The 14,279-nt window shown below is 45.7% G+C and overlaps 4 non-coding genes and 1 pseudogene across 4 annotated transcripts; all 5 read left to right on the forward strand.

The window, feature by feature from the left end:
• The first annotated feature begins 51 nt into the window (after positions 1-51).
• LOC130299922 (U2 spliceosomal RNA) lies at positions 52-269 on the forward strand (annotated as a pseudogene).
• Positions 270-5,660: 5,391 nt separating this feature from the next.
• Positions 5,661-5,846, forward strand: LOC130299917 (U2 spliceosomal RNA). The gene has a single exon (XR_008850945.1). It is a non-coding gene; the product is annotated as a U2 spliceosomal RNA (small nuclear RNA).
• Positions 5,847-7,915: 2,069 nt separating this feature from the next.
• LOC130299911 (U2 spliceosomal RNA) lies at positions 7,916-8,106 on the forward strand. The gene has a single exon (XR_008850939.1). It is a non-coding gene; the product is annotated as a U2 spliceosomal RNA (small nuclear RNA).
• A 2,090-nt stretch (positions 8,107-10,196) lies between these two features.
• On the forward strand, positions 10,197-10,387 carry LOC130299912 (U2 spliceosomal RNA). Its single transcript, XR_008850940.1, has one exon. It is a non-coding gene; the product is annotated as a U2 spliceosomal RNA (small nuclear RNA).
• Positions 10,388-12,473: 2,086 nt separating this feature from the next.
• On the forward strand, positions 12,474-12,664 carry LOC130299913 (U2 spliceosomal RNA). The gene has a single exon (XR_008850941.1). It is a non-coding gene; the product is annotated as a U2 spliceosomal RNA (small nuclear RNA).
• The last annotated feature ends 1,615 nt before the right edge of the window (positions 12,665-14,279 follow it).

Below are 14,279 nucleotides of genomic sequence, written 5' to 3' on the forward strand. Positions count from 1 at the left end.
AGTGATAGTGCCCATGAAGGGCACCTTGTTGGGCCCGCCCCTTTCACGGTTATCGCTTCTCGGCCTTTTGGCTAAGATCAAGTGTAGTATCTGCATTTGGTCTGGTCGGAAGGTGTCTGTGGTACCCCGCTTCTCGGCCTTGGGGGATTGTCTCTCCTTATGGAGGGACTTCACCCCCTTGCTGCTATTGGGGAGCGGGCTTAGTCCACGGACAACGGGTTGCGATCCCCCTGTCTCTGGGACCTTGTGTCTCAGAAGGCATTTTCGGTACGTTGAGCGTTACCTGTAGCTTCGGAAGCACCTAGGGTACCCCCGACCTCTGCCTTGGGTAAGGGTTCCGCTTTTATAGCGGGATTCCGAGCCCCTGCTGCTATTGGGGAAGGGGCTTAGTCCCTGGGTGTGGAAGATGCCGTTCTCCTGGGCTTTCCCCTCTGGGGAAATGTCGATGCGAAATACCATCCGCATAGAGGTGTCGGAGAGCCATCGTCAGTTGAAGAACCTCCGCTTCATTGCGGAGGTGATTCTTCTTGACTACTTCCGCCTCAATAGGGAGGACATCCTGTGTCTAAATGACCAGGAAAGCCGTGGCCTGTATACCGTCACCTTCACGGCCACGGCGTGTTGCGATAACATCTATGCAACCTTGTCTGGTGCGGACCAGAGGGACGATCGACTCGACGGTCTTTCGTTCCAGTTCCTCTATGGTGAGGAACATATACCGTTGGTGGTGGCTATGCACAGCCCTTATGTGACCACGGAGGATATAGCCACTTTTCTTCGGCGATACTGCGAAGAGGTGCGATTCGCAAACAAAATCTTGAACTCCGTGCGGTTCTGGAACGGCAAGAGGAAGTTCTGGGTCAAGCTCCGTAAGGATCCCGGTGGTATTGGGGGTCTTTGCCATCCGCCCCCAAATTTTGCCATCGGGAGAGTTCGGGGCTTCCTGTTCTATCCTCAAATGCCTATGTATTGCCGAAATTGCTTGAGGTTTGGCCACACCCAGGAGACCTGCGGCGCGGAGCGTGTGATTCGCTGCAATAGGTGTGGCCAAGAAGGTCACATAGCCTCAAGATGTAGCCATACGATAAGGTGCAACCTCTGCGGAGAGGATAATCACGATTTTAATTCCTGTCCCCATAAAGCAAAAACTACGATGGGTGGGTCAAGGCTGGGCCCACCCAAAGAGGGGACAGGACAAAAGACGTCCTTTTTTAAGATGCCCAAACCCCAGATGGCAGGTACTGATGGGTCCAGGCCCAAGACCTCTGGTGCTCCATCGGGGGGCCCACCGGTGGTAGTGCTAGGGGGAGGCCATGGGGATTCCACGAAGCCCGGGCGGGTAATCGAGTTTACTGCCCGGGAAATTGAAAGACGTCGATCGACTTCCTACCTGGCTCAAGAGCCCGCCGAAACTTCTGAAGGGGGCTCACCTGTGGCGGGTGGCAGCCGACGGGCCTCGGTGGGGGCAAAGGTGGACCCAAAATTGCAGCATAAGCCAGGTACTGGCTTGGCCCAGGGTCGCCCTGCTCCGGACGAAGAGGCCCCGGTGAAAGCCCGCCGGAAGGGGAGCCAGGTGGCCAGGTCTGAGCCCGGTCCTGTTACTCCGCCTATACAGGACAGGGCCAAGAAGACAAGTGGCGCCAAACCAGGGTTTGCTGCCCCGCCAGCAGTGGACCCGGTGGGTAAAACTGGCCATCGTCGATCGATGGGGAAGTTGGAGCAACAGTCCTCAGCAACGCTTGCTGGGGAACAAGCGATGAAAACTTCCCAAGGTAGCGGCAAAGGTTCCGGAAAAGAGGCCTCACAGGCCCCTGTGCAGCAGTTCCAGTCGTCAAATGATGAAAGAAGACGCAGATCCATCAGCCGGGGGCCAGAGATTACATCGAGTGAGAGCAACACAGAGGATATGGACAGCAGTGTGACATTTAAAAGACAAAGAGAAGAAGAAGAGGAAGACATTCAAAGGAAAGCGGCGTGCCGTAGTTCGGACGAGAGCGAGCTCAGGGTCGGGGCATCATCGATCTCAAGCTCCGACCCTCAGAACATCAAGGAGCTGATGACCCCGCAGGCGGGGGATGACGGTACGCAGCTTATTATTGACTTTGATTCTCCAAGCACTGACTCTCCATAAACTATGCCTATCCCTGTAAAAATTGCCTCACTCAATGTGAGGTCCTTAAAGAGCCCTGATCGCAGGGCTGCTTTATTTTCTTATCTAGAGACATGTGACTTTGACCTTTGCCTGCTACAAGAATGTGGAATCCCTAGTAAAATGGACTATAAAGACTTAAAAGAAGACTGGAAGCTGGGCCCATCCATATGGTCCGGTGCAAATGACTGTCGTTCTGTGGGTGTTGGGCTGCTCTGCCGAGGCCAGTCCTTTTCTATTCATACAGTAACTGAGATTGTGCCTGGCAGAGCTCTTTTAATTCATCTATATTTTAATGGACTTTTAATTCGTGTTTTAAATGTGTATGCCCCTCCTGATAAACAGGATCGGGCAGAACTATTTGAAATTTTACCACTGTTTTGTGTTGGGTCTTCTCCCCTGCTGGTGGGAGGTGATTTTAACTGCATACGTGATGGGGAACACCGGCAGGGTGGGGATATTAATCGTAAAGACCGCACTTCTTACCTGCTTAAAAATTTTATTGATGATTTTAATTTGAAAGATTGCTGGAAGGATCTCTTGCCGGAGGACCCGGGCGCCACATGGTCCAATGGAAGAGTGAGCTCCAGAATCGATTTTATTTTTTCCTCTAGAGCTTTTAAACCCCTGAAATGCACGCTCGAGCAGAATATCTTCTCTGATCATAAGCTCCTCTTGGTGGGCCTGGAGCTAGAGGGGGAGCAAAAAGCAAAAAGGGGCCTCTGGAGATTAAACACCACACTCCTAGAGGACCCTGAGATAAAAGAGGAGTTTGTGCGGACCTACCAGTGCTGGCAATCACAAAGAAAACCCCACGAGCCTATGCTGCACTGGTGGGAGGGCACCAAATCTAAAATCAGATTTTTTTTTATCAAAGCAGGTAAGAAGAAGGCAAAAATGGAAAAACAGTGGTTTTATGTTCTTAACATGCGTTTAAATGTACTTTTTAAATTGAAAGAAGCTGGTATGGATGTAGAAAATGATATTTTAAACCTTAAAACTGAAATAAAACATGCCATAGAAAAGAAAGGGAAACAAATCATTTTTAACTCACATGTGCAGCACCTGGAGGAGGGCGAGAAATGTTCCCGTTTCTTTTTTAAAAAAGTGATGAATAGGAGGGATATCATCCAAAACCTTGAGGGTGAATCCACTCCAAAAGGCATGTTAGATGCAGTTTTTAACTTCTACCAGCTTCTTTTTAATAAGAAAGATCTTAATCCATCCTTTTTAGAACATGTTCTTAATTCCCTTGATTTTAAGCTAGATGTTTTAGACCAGGAGGTTTTATCCCGTGATCTTAACTTAGTTGAACTTTTATTTGTTTTTAAAAGTTTTTCTAGTGGGAAGGCCCCTGGGGAAGATGGTTTACCCATCGAATTTTATTTAGCTTTTTGGGATATTTTAAAGGATGATATGGTTTTATTGTATAAAGAAACTTTTATTGTTAATGAACTTCCCCCTTCCTGGAGGAGGGGGATTGTATCATTACTTTTTAAAAAAGGTGAAAAGGATATGCTAAAAAATTGGCGCCCCATCACACTTTTAAATGTCGATTATAAAGTTTTAGCCAAGTTATTAGCTGTCCGTTTTAAACCTTTTATTCATAAATTAATTCACCCAAATCAGGTTTGTGGGGTACCTGGAAGGTCTATAGCTGAATCCCTAAATATTTTAAGAGATGTTTTATGGTATTTTAAGGATAGAAATCAAACTGTAGCAATTTTATCCTTAGACTTTGAAAAAGCCTTTGATAGGGTCTCCCATGAATACCTGTTTTTAGTTCTTAAAAAGATGGCAGTGCCTGAAACGATTTTAAGCCGAATCATGCTTTTATACCGATCCTGTTTTAGTCAAGTCTCTGTTAATGGCTTTTTAACCAGCGGTGTTCCTCTTTTATCAGGTGTCAAACAGGGCTGCCCCCTGTCCCCACTCCTTTTTATTTGCGCAATCGAACCACTGATGGCCCTCCTCAGAAAAGACTGGGTAGTAAGAGGCGTACCGATACCTGGTGGAGGAGGGACCCATCTAAAGGTGTTGGGGTACATGGATGATGTCACCATACTGTGCCCGGACTCTCCATCCATGAGGGGGGCATTGAGGAACACCAGCTATTTCTGCGAGGTCTCTGGTTTTAAGCTAAACACAGATAAATGTGACTGTTTTTATATTGGCTCCTGGGATTCATCCATCACCCCAGGAGTCACAATGCAACAGGATCAAATTAAAGTTTTAGGTATTGTTTTTAACCAGGTCAATGATGGGAGCCCTAACTGGGATTCAGCTATAGCTAAGATGGAGAAGAAGATTTTAATGTGGAATCTTAGAAACCTTACCATGGAGGGGAAGATTTTAATAATAAAGATGGTTTTACTCCCTATTATGCTATACATTGCCATGGTATTTCCTCCATCTATTTTATACATTAAAAAAGTAACTAGAATTGTTTTTACCTTTTTATGGGGTTCAAAAATGGAGAAATTAAAGCGTGATTTTATGTACAAAAGTAAAGATAATGGCGGGAAAGATGTTCCTAACCTTTTTACTTTCTTTTACATAAAGTATTTCTGTTTCTGTTTTAAAATTATTAAATCCGATGGCATTTTTAGCTGCTTTTTAAGGTACGCTGCGGGCATGGTTTTTAAAAGATGGTTGCGCATCCCTCTGAACGCTCCGGTGCTTCTGTGTCCCCCAAAACATTATGTGGTGTTGGAAAAGACAGTCAGGCTCCTAGGTCTCCAAGATTTGGAGCCTGACATACTGGGGGACCAGAGAAAGGTATCAAAGGTCCTCAGGCGGAGTGAGGTTACCCTGGCAGTGTCCAATTTCACACAGGCAAGATCCAAAAAGGTATGGCGGAACGTGTACGGGAAGTTTCTGGCGAATGTACACAGGGATCTTGCCTGGGCAATCGTCCACCAGTGCCTCCCTACTCGTGAGTTCCAGCACAGGCGAGGACTGGTGGCGAGAGCCAAGTGCCCGAGAGATGGCTGCGGAGTGGACGAAACGGTGCTGCACATATTTTGGAACTGCCCTTTTGCACGGGAGCTTTGGAGGAAGGTAGGCCCACTTTTGAAGTGGGCCTGCGGCCTAAAAGATTTTAATCACGAATGTGTCTTTTACGGTCTTTTTAACTGCCCCAATTTTAAACAGCAGATGATCTGCTGGATGATTATTAATTGTTTTAAAAATGCCATCTGGAAAGTTAGGAACATCTTACTTTTTAAACATGATTTTATTGATGTTAAAAACTGTATAAAGCTGGCACTGAGTGAGATGTACATCTATTACCTAAGAGACAAGAAACAGTTGGGGGCCAGCGAGGCAGCATCCATGTGGTGTCTGCCTCTATGGAACGAAATAACAGTATAATCAGTTTTTATATGATATTTGTATAATGTTTTATCCTGCCATTTTTATTTTTTCTCCTTTTATTACTGGTTTTATTATTTGTATTTTAAAACTTTTGTGAACCTTTTATTATTTTGCATTTTAAATTTTGTATGGTTTCTTATTTATTCAATAAAATTTTGTTGAAACCTTATCTGTTCTTATCAGTTTAATATCTGATACGTCCCCTATCTGGGGACCATATATTAAATGGATTTTTGAGAACGGGGGCCGATTTCGAAGCTTGCTTCCGTCGCCCTATGCATTGACCCGATATGGCAGTATCTTCGGGTACAGTGCACCACCCCCTTACAGGGTTAAAAAGAAAGATTCCTACTTTCATTGCTACCTGCTTGCTGGCTAGCCAGCTAGCCAGCCCTGTGGGCCTTGCTGCTGCTGCAGCCAAAAAACAAAAGGTGGTGCTGCTTCTGCTGCTTCTGCTTCTGCTTGTGTCTGGCCGCTGTTGGAGCGTCCAGGCACAGGACTTCTGCTGCTGCTGACTAAATGGCCTCCTTAATTGGATCATTTGAGTAGCCAGCACACCTGTGCAGGTAGGGCATGACATGATAGGCAGCTGCCTTGATAGCGGGTGGGTGCTGAATGTTCCTAATTGACAAAATAAGATTAATGCTTATGAAGAAATATAAAATCTCATCCCTTCCCCAATATCGCGCCACACCCCTACCCCTTAATTCCCTGGTTGAACTTGATGGACATATGTCTTTTTTCGACCGTACTAACTATGTAACTATGTAACATAACATGGGGGGGGGTCTCCTGGCTGTTCACACAGGTGTGTCATTGCTGTACATTGACCATGCATTGCTTCTGTGGTATTGCAAAGGCAAAGACAAATGCTTCCAGCCATCCATTGCACTAATGGATTGGTCATCAGCTGGCTGTCTATGTCCCGCATCAATATAGACCAAAGTACAGAGGGTTAGGCTATGCTATTGTGCACCTACCTGATGCATCAGAAGGTGCGAGGCCCTTGCTAAATTCTGTGCACAGACTTTGAGATCTATACTTTAGACTGTATCTAAACCTGCTCCAACATGGACTGACATTCTGGCCTACTTTCAGCCGATGCGACTTGTCTGTCGCTGAACAGTCGCTTTTTATGTATTCAGCACCTATGTATAATGTTGTAAAAATGCTCTAGAAGCTAAAGTCGCAGAAATGTCACACATATTTGGCCTGCAACTTTCTGTGCGACAAATTCAGACAGGAAAAATCAGTATAAATCCTTAGAAAATTATCCCCCAGTGTCTCCATCTGCTGGCGGTATTGAATAAGCATTGCTGCACTGATGGGGTATGCATTAGACGAAAAAAAAGAAGAAAAAGAAGAATAATACGCCCAGAAAAGAGGCGAAAAGGAGAAAAACGTAAAAAAAACGTGAAAAAAAAGTAAGAGGAAGAGAAGGGAAAAAAAGGTGGAAATGGGTTTAAAAGTGATTTCGGCGGAGAAATATATATATATATATATATATATATATATATACGCGCACACACACACATATATATAAACGTATTCTCCGTTGAGATATTGCAGCCGCTGCTGTGTCCAGGCCCAGGAGCCTTAGCACTGTGCTGTGATGTCACTCAATACCACTGACATCACTAGGTGTAAACAACATCTCTCCTTTGCTGTGTATGTGACTATGGAGCTGTTTGGTGATGTCGTCTATTATGGCCTTCATAGAAGCAACAGGAGATTGTTGCATCCATCTAGAACCCTCAGAACTACAGTGCTATGATGTCACTCACTTCCACAGGCCTTGCAGAGTGTAAACAACAACAACCCAGCTTTGTTGTGTATGTAACCATAGGGATTTGTGATGTCACCTAGAACCTTCACAGCAGCGACAGCTTTATGAGGAGCATCAGCACTGCTCTGCCTGAGCAGAACCATCACCGCCATAGGTTGTCAAATAACCCGGGTTTAACCCACACAGGTAAGTCCAATGGGGTGCAGGCATGTCCTCTATGCTTACAGCTTCCCGTGGGTGTTGGTTTGATACCGTTTGGGGACAGCCAAGGAGGCATCTGCAGGCAACAAAGGTAGGTGTGTGCTTGTGTGTGTGTTTCCTATGCAGATCCTAAGCCCAGTGTCACATGCAAGTAGGAGGAGTAAGAAGGGTTCCTGGCAAATCCGGGTTATGGATTGCATTTAAAAAGGCCCCGTGGGAGTGCAATGGGCCCCTGTCTTGCTGCTTAGCAATAATGGTATGGGTTTAGGTTCTGCTGTGTGTACTGGTGGTTGACTGCCCCCCAGCCCAGAGTGTGCATGGAAAATTGTCTGGCAGCCTCCCTGACAGCAAGCAGTGATAGTGCCCATGAAGGGCACCTTGTTGGGCCCGCCCCTTTCACGGTTATCGCTTCTCGGCCTTTTGGCTAAGATCAAGTGTAGTATCTGTTCTTATCAGTTTAATATCTGATACGTCCCCTATCTGGGGACCATATATTAAATGGATTTTTGAGAACGGGGGCCGATTTCGAAGCTTGCTTCCGTCGCCCTATGCATTGACCCGATATGGCAGTATCTTCGGGTACAGTGCACCACCCCCTTACAGGGTTAAAAAGAAAGATTCCTACTTTCATTGCTACCTGCTTGCTGGCTAGCCAGCTAGCCAGCCCTGTGGGCCTTGCTGCTGCTGCAGCCAAAAAACAAAAGGTGGTGCTGCTGCTGCTTCTGCTGCTTCTGCTTCTGCTTGTGTCTGGCCGCTGTTGGAGCGTCCAGGCACAGGACTTCTGCTGCTGCTGACTAAATGGCCTCCTTAATTGGATCATTTGAGTAGCCAGCACACCTGTGCAGGTAGGGCATGACATGATAGGCAGCTGCCTTGATAGCGGGTGGGTGCTGAATGTTCCTAATTGACAAAATAAGATTAATGCTTATGAAGAAATATAAAATCTCATCCCTTCCCCAATATCGCGCCACACCCCTACCCCTTAATTCCCTGGTTGAACTTGATGGACATATGTCTTTTTTCGACCGTACTAACTATGTAACTATGTAACATAACATGGGGGGGGGGGGGTCTCCTGGCTGTTCACACAGGTGTGTCATTGCTGTACATTGACCATGCATTGCTTCTGTGGTATTGCAAAGGCAAAGACAAATGCTTCCAGCCATCCATTGCACTAATGGATTGGTCATCAGCTGGCTGTCTATGTCCCGCATCAATATAGACCAAAGTACAGAGGGTTAGGCTATGCTATTGTGCACCTACCTGATGCATCAGAAGGTGCGAGGCCCTTGCTAAATTCTGTGCACAGACTTTGAGATCTATACTTTAGACTGTATCTAAACCTGCTCCAACATGGACTGACATTCTGGCCTACTTTCAGCCGATGCGACTTGTCTGTCGCTGAACAGTCGCTTTTTATGTATTCAGCACCTATGTATAATGTAAAAATGCTCTAGAAGCTAAAGTCGCAGAAATGTCACACATATTTGGCCTGCAACTTTCTGTGCGACAAATTCAGACAGGAAAAATCAGTATAAATCCTTAGAAAATTATCCCCCAGTGTCTCCATCTGCTGGCGGTATTGAATAAGCATTGCTGCACTGATGGGGTATGCATTAGACGAAAAAAAAGAAGAAAAAGAAGAATAATACGCCCAGAAAAGAGGCGAAAAGGAGAAAAACGTAAAAAAAACGTGAAAAAAAAGTAAGAGGAAGAGAAGGGAAAAAAAGGTGGAAATGGGTTTAAAAGTGATTTCGGCGGAGAAATATATATATATATATATATATATATATATATATATATATATATATACGCGCACACACACACATATATATAAACGTATTCTCCGTTGAGATATTGCAGCCGCTGCTGTGTCCAGGCCCAGGAGCCTTAGCACTGTGCTGTGATGTCACTCAATACCACTGACATCACTAGGTGTAAACAACATCTCTCCTTTGCTGTGTATGTGACTATGGAGCTGTTTGGTGATGTCGTCTATTATGGCCTTCATAGAAGCAACAGGAGATTGTTGCATCCATCTAGAACCCTCAGAACTACAGTGCTATGATGTCACTCACTTCCACAGGCCTTGCAGAGTGTAAACAACAACAACCCAGCTTTGTTGTGTATGTAACCATAGGGATTTGTGATGTCACCTAGAACCTTCACAGCAGCGACAGCTTTATGAGGAGCATCAGCACTGCTCTGCCTGAGCAGAACCATCACCGCCATAGGTTGTCAAATAACCCGGGTTTAACCCACACAGGTAAGTCCAATGGGGTGCAGGCATGTCCTCTATGCTTACAGCTTCCCGTGGGTGTTGGTTTGATACCGTTTGGGGACAGCCAAGGAGGCATCTGCAGGCAACAAAGGTAGGTGTGTGCTTGTGTGTGTGTTTCCTATGCAGATCCTAAGCCCAGTGTCACATGCAAGTAGGAGGAGTAAGAAGGGTTCCTGGCAAATCCGGGTTATGGATTGCATTTAAAAAGGCCCCGTGGGAGTGCAATGGGCCCCTGTCTTGCTGCTTAGCAATAATGGTATGGGTTTAGGTTCTGCTGTGTGTACTGGTGGTTGACTGCCCCCCAGCCCAGAGTGTGCATGGAAAATTGTCTGGCAGCCTCCCTGACAGCAAGCAGTGATAGTGCCCATGAAGGGCACCTTGTTGGGCCCGCCCCTTTCACGGTTATCGCTTCTCGGCCTTTTGGCTAAGATCAAGTGTAGTATCTGTTCTTATCAGTTTAATATCTGATACGTCCCCTATCTGGGGACCATATATTAAATGGATTTTTGAGAACGGGGGCCGATTTCGAAGCTTGCTTCCGTCGCCCTATGCATTGACCCGATATGGCAGTATCTTCGGGTACAGTGCACCACCCCCTTACAGGGTTAAAAAGAAAGATTCCTACTTTCATTGCTACCTGCTTGCTGGCTAGCCAGCTAGCCAGCCCTGTGGGCCTTGCTGCTGCTGCAGCCAAAAAACAAAAGGTGGTGCTGCTGCTGCTTCTGCTGCTTCTGCTTCTGCTTGTGTCTGGCCGCTGTTGGAGCGTCCAGGCACAGGACTTCTGCTGCTGCTGACTAAATGGCCTCCTTAATTGGATCATTTGAGTAGCCAGCACACCTGTGCAGGTAGGGCATGACATGATAGGCAGCTGCCTTGATAGCGGGTGGGTGCTGAATGTTCCTAATTGACAAAATAAGATTAATGCTTATGAAGAAATATAAAATCTCATCCCTTCCCCAATATCGCGCCACACCCCTACCCCTTAATTCCCTGGTTGAACTTGATGGACATATGTCTTTTTTCGACCGTACTAACTATGTAACTATGTAACATAACATGGGGGGGGGTCTCCTGGCTGTTCACACAGGTGTGTCATTGCTGTACATTGACCATGCATTGCTTCTGTGGTATTGCAAAGGCAAAGACAAATGCTTCCAGCCATCCATTGCACTAATGGATTGGTCATCAGCTGGCTGTCTATGTCCCGCATCAATATAGACCAAAGTACAGAGGGTTAGGCTATGCTATTGTGCACCTACCTGATGCATCAGAAGGTGCGAGGCCCTTGCTAAATTCTGTGCACAGACTTTGAGATCTATACTTTAGACTGTATCTAAACCTGCTCCAACATGGACTGACATTCTGGCCTACTTTCAGCCGATGCGACTTGTCTGTCGCTGAACAGTCGCTTTTTATGTATTCAGCACCTATGTATAATGTTGTAAAAATGCTCTAGAAGCTAAAGTCGCAGAAATGTCACACATATTTGGCCTGCAACTTTCTGTGCGACAAATTCAGACAGGAAAAATCAGTATAAATCCTTAGAAAATTATCCCCCAGTGTCTCCATCTGCTGGCGGTATTGAATAAGCATTGCTGCACTGATGGGGTATGCATTAGACGAAAAAAAAGAAGAAAAAGAAGAATAATACGCCCAGAAAAGAGGCGAAAAGGAGAAAAACGTAAAAAAACGTGAAAAAAAAGTAAGAGGAAGAGAAGGGAAAAAAAGGTGGAAATGGGTTTAAAAGTGATTTCGGCGGAGAAATATATATATATATATATATATATATATATATATATATATATATATGCGCACACACACACATATATATAAACGTATTCTCCGTTGAGATATTGCAGCCGCTGCTGTGTCCAGGCCCAGGAGCCTTAGCACTGTGCTGTGATGTCACTCAATACCACTGACATCACTAGGTGTAAACAACATCTCTCCTTTGCTGTGTATGTGACTATGGAGCTGTTTGGTGATGTCGTCTATTATGGCCTTCATAGAAGCAACAGGAGATTGTTGCATCCATCTAGAACCCTCAGAACTACAGTGCTATGATGTCACTCACTTCCACAGGCCTTGCAGAGTGTAAACAACAACAACCCAGCTTTGTTGTGTATGTAACCATAGGGATTTGTGATGTCACCTAGAACCTTCACAGCAGCGACAGCTTTATGAGGAGCATCAGCACTGCTCTGCCTGAGCAGAACCATCACCGCCATAGGTTGTCAAATAACCCGGGTTTAACCCACACAGGTAAGTCCAATGGGGTGCAGGCATGTCCTCTATGCTTACAGCTTCCCGTGGGTGTTGGTTTGATACCGTTTGGGGACAGCCAAGGAGGCATCTGCAGGCAACAAAGGTAGGTGTGTGCTTGTGTGTGTGTTTCCTATGCAGATCCTAAGCCCAGTGTCACATGCAAGTAGGAGGAGTAAGAAGGGTTCCTGGCAAATCCGGGTTATGGATTGCATTTAAAAAGGCCCCGTGGGAGTGCAATGGGCCCCTGTCTTGCTGCTTAGCAATAATGGTATGGGTTTAGGTTCTGCTGTGTGTACTGGTGGTTGACTGCCCCCCAGCCCAGAGTGTGCATGGAAAATTGTCTGGCAGCCTCCCTGACAGCAAGCAGTGATAGTGCCCATGAAGGGCACCTTGTTGGGCCCGCCCCTTTCACGGTTATCGCTTCTCGGCCTTTTGGCTAAGATCAAGTGTAGTATCTGTTCTTATCAGTTTAATATCTGATACGTCCCCTATCTGGGGACCATATATTAAATGGATTTTTGAGAACGGGGGCCGATTTCGAAGCTTGCTTCCGTCGCCCTATGCATTGACCCGATATGGCAGTATCTTCGGGTACAGTGCACCACCCCCTTACAGGGTTAAAAAGAAAGATTCCTACTTTCATTGATACCTGCTTGCTGGCTAGCCAGCTAGCCAGCCCTGTGGGCCTTGCTGCTGCTGCAGCCAAGAAACAAAAGGTGGTGCTTCTGCTGCTTCTGCTTCTGCTTGTGTCTGGCTGCTGTTGGAGCGTCCAGGCACAGGACTTCTGCTGCTGCTGACTAAATGGCCTCCTTAATTGGATCATTTGAGTAGCCAGCACACCTGTGCAGGTAGGGCATTACATGATAGGCAGCTGCCTTGATAGCGGGTGGGTGCTGAATGTTCCTAATTGACAAAATAAGATTAATGCTTATGAAGAAATATAAAATCTCATCCCTTCCCCAATATCGCGCCACACCCCTACCCCTTAATTCCCTGGTTGAACTTGATGGACATATGTCTTTTTTCGACCGTACTAACTATATAACTATGTAACATAACATGGGGGGGGGGGGGTCTCCTGGCTGTTCACACAGGTGTGTCATTGCTGTACATTGACCATGCATTGCTTCTGTGGTATTGCAAAGGCAAAGACAAATGCTTCCAGCCATCCATTGCACTAATGGATTGGTCATCAGCTGGCTGTCTATGTCCCGCATCAATATAGACCAAAGTACAGAGGGTTAGGCTATGCTATTGTGCACCTACCTGATGCATCAGAAGGTGCGAGGCCCTTGCTAAATTCTGTGCACAGACTTTGAGATCTATACTTTAGACTGTATCTAAACCTGCTCCAACATGGACTGACATTCTGGCCTACTTTCAGCCGATGCGACTTGTCTGTCGCTGAACAGTCGCTTTTTATGTATTCAGCACCTATGTATAATGTTGTAAAAATGCTCTAGAAGCTAAAGTCGCAGAAATGTCACACATATTTGGCCTGCAACTTTCTGTGCGACAAATTCAGACAGGAAAAATCAGTATAAATCCTTAGAAAATTATCCCCCAGTGTCTCCATCTGCTGGCGGTATTGAATAAGCATTGCTGCACTGATGGGGTATGCATTAGACGAAAAAAAAGAAGAAAAAGAAGAATAATACGCCCAGAAAAGAGGCGAAAAGGAGAAAAACGTAAAAAAACGTGAAAAAAAAGTAAGAGGAAGAGAAGGGAAAAAAAGGTGGAAATGGGTTTAAAAGTGATTTCGGCGGAGAATATATATATATATATATATATATATATATATATATATATATATATACGCGCACACACACACATATATATAAACGTATTCTCCGTTGAGATATTGCAGCCGCTGCTGTGTCCAGGCCCAGGAGCCTTAGCACTGTGCTGTGATGTCACTCAATACCACTGACATCACTAGGTGTAAACAACATCTCTCCTTTGCTGTGTATGTGACTATGGAGCTGTTTGGTGATGTCGTCTATTATGGCCTTCATAGAAGCAACAGGAGATTGTTGCATCCATCTAGAACCCTCAGAACTACAGTGCTATGATGTCACTCACTTCCACAGGCCTTGCAGAGTGTAAACAACAACAACCCAGCTTTGTTGTGTATGTAACCATAGGGATTTGTGATGTCACCTAGAACCTTCACAGCAGCGACAGCTTTATGAGGAGCATCAGCACTGCTCTGCCTGAGCAGA

This window comes from Hyla sarda, unplaced genomic scaffold, assembly GCF_029499605.1.
Source record: "Hyla sarda isolate aHylSar1 unplaced genomic scaffold, aHylSar1.hap1 scaffold_1065, whole genome shotgun sequence".
Classification (NCBI taxonomy): domain Eukaryota; kingdom Metazoa; phylum Chordata; class Amphibia; order Anura; family Hylidae; genus Hyla; species Hyla sarda.